The following is a 2,500-nucleotide window of genomic DNA, read 5'->3' on the forward strand; positions in this document are numbered from 1 at the left end:
ACCAATATCAAGCTACTTGCCCTTTAGTAGATCAAACTAGTCAATCCGTTTTAGGATTTCATTTGATTGAAAATAAGAAATTTTTTACATAATACTTTTCTTTTTCACCGTCTAGATCTACCCCGTATGAAAGATAAAATCTCCGACTTAGGTAGTTTACTTACTCACTTGTTATAGTCAGGATGGAGAATTCTTTAATTAAAGAACAGTTCCATCCTGAGATATTCTAATAGACCCTAAAGAAAATTGCATATTCTCGCCAGTTTTTCCTATATATTTCTGTAACTCCAACAGAATTCTCGAAGAATCCGGGTAACCCATATTTCTCTAGAATATGTGCAAACCCATCGGCTAAATCAGTTATAACCTTTTCAATCGTCTCGTTTCCAATTCTTATTGGAATGATCATTTCATTTCTTATTGGAAACGAGAACTTTCTTTGAATTTCAAAAAGAATGGGTCGCTGTCTAAGAGTATTAATTAGATGTTTAATAGGGATTAGGAAATGCATGATAACCGGCCTGGAAAACGAGTCCCTTATCCAACCACATAGGACTTAGAGGATTACTTTAGGATATGCTGACAAGGTAGTTTACTTACTTAATGCAAAGCATTAAGGATATCAACTGCCAATACTTCCCCTCGACAACCCCTCCTTCTATTAGTGAAAGCGGAACTGTCCACCCGTAAGCTTCGCTTAAGCGACTTCATACCTCCGGTCTTTCTCTAAATAGCTTAGCTTAAACTTCAAAGCTTCCGGGCTTACCTTTTCAGTTTAGTTAGATTGAAGGCTTTCTTCCCTAGAGGAGGGACGGTACTCAACATTATAAATAGTAAGCAGCAAAGTAAGTAACGGGAAAGCCTTGACTGACCTATAGCTTTTCGCTTCACCGGAATCAGACGCGATGCTGTCGATGATCAAACTTCTGCCGCGGAGTCGTCTTCAGTTATAGGATACTTATTCTATCACTGAATCATCTAGGGAAAAAGAGTCCTGCTATTGTTACATCTTCCGCTGGCGCTGGAAAGGCATCTCCATAATCCTACGGACAAATGGCAACTGGATATGTGTTTAGCACAGGAAATTCTTAAAATAAAAAAGATCAGATGCCTAGCGCGGGCAATGTTATAGTATATCCTAACGGAGAAGAGCGTTCCCAGGAATGAGTAGTTTGGATACTCGTTATCCCATCAGATTTGTTTCGCCAACGTGGACAACCCAACCTGATAAAAAGAAAAAACCAAACGAACGAAAGAAATGAGTGAAACGAAACGAACTAAAAGACTAAAAGACTTGGAGTGAGTCTTCTTTCCTCGTAAATCCAACAATCAGAACGATGGGAAACCTCTTCGCCAGTTCATTCCATTGAAGCTACCCTTGAGCCAGATTTTACTATTGGAAAAAGGAAAAGCTCCTTTCGCCTTACTGGAACATGTCGGCCCCCATCAACGATGTAACTAGATCCGGTCGAATAGACACCAACCTGCTCAGTTGAGAGGATCTGTGTCAGAAGCGCATGCACCCGACCGACCCAAGCAAGATGGGGCCCAGTATTTGAAAAGAATACCGGCCCGAATCTTTAATCTTTGATCTTTGCTTTTCAGCCTATCCGCTCTTAGTATAGTAGAAAAAGGTGTTTGCACTCATAGGCTGTTGGAAGCTCAATCCCAACGGTCTCATCTATTGCTGCGGATTTGTGAAAAGAGCTATCAATTCATTGGCACTGGTAGACTATAAAAATTATATATGGTATCCCTTTTAGCCACGTTAGCACTTTATCCCTCCCAGATAAGGAATTAGCTTTTTCGTGGAATCTTATCTATAGCCGGAATCTATCTCTTATTCTGGGGGAAAAGACTCCTTCTTCCTTTCCTGATCTGATGGATTGCTTTGAATGCTGACCCAAGCTCTTGCCACTCTTCTTTTGAACGAAAGAAATTACTTGATTCGCTCACAACGTGGCCGTTGAATCTATATTTAGTGATGAGGTGAAGACCGTTGCCTGTTGAGGACTTCCGAACTCCTCGGCTCACGGTAGTTCTACCTTTTTTTGGATAAAAATTGGATTCTTTCAATCGGAGCGAGATTGAAGAGATAGGGCGACTTCTTCGTAACCACGATCTGCAAATGAGAACTATTTGTTTAAGGTTCGAAGAGCTTAGTTGCAAGACTAAGGATAACACTTCCCTCTGAATAAGCTCGGGATTATCAAGCTTATTACCATCTGAATCAAACAAGATATCAATCCTGTTCTTAGCATTTCTCTCTTTAACAGCAGAATTTTAATAACTGGTATTACCATCCCCAAGTTTCAACCACTCAATTCTGGATTTCTGTCTTAAAGCAGATTCTTTAACAAATAACCAATGTCTAAGCTGAGCTGAAGCATCCTTTTCCATGTTTTGAGCAGCTTCATTGTGGCAGTCATCCTTCCTTCTTGAGCCAACGAAAGCTTTTGTCTCCAGTCTTCAATCTTCCCCTGCAGATTACTAAACTCTT

The 2,500-nt window shown here is 40.2% G+C and overlaps 1 pseudogene; it reads left to right on the top strand.

The window, feature by feature from the left end:
* The window catches only part of LOC130827032 (NADH-ubiquinone oxidoreductase chain 5-like), a 7,604-nt pseudogene that overhangs the window by 2,949 nt on the left and 2,155 nt on the right, over nucleotides 1-2,500 (top strand).

This window comes from Amaranthus tricolor, chromosome 11 (assembly GCF_026212465.1).
Source record: "Amaranthus tricolor cultivar Red isolate AtriRed21 chromosome 11, ASM2621246v1, whole genome shotgun sequence".
Classification (NCBI taxonomy): domain Eukaryota; kingdom Viridiplantae; phylum Streptophyta; class Magnoliopsida; order Caryophyllales; family Amaranthaceae; genus Amaranthus; species Amaranthus tricolor.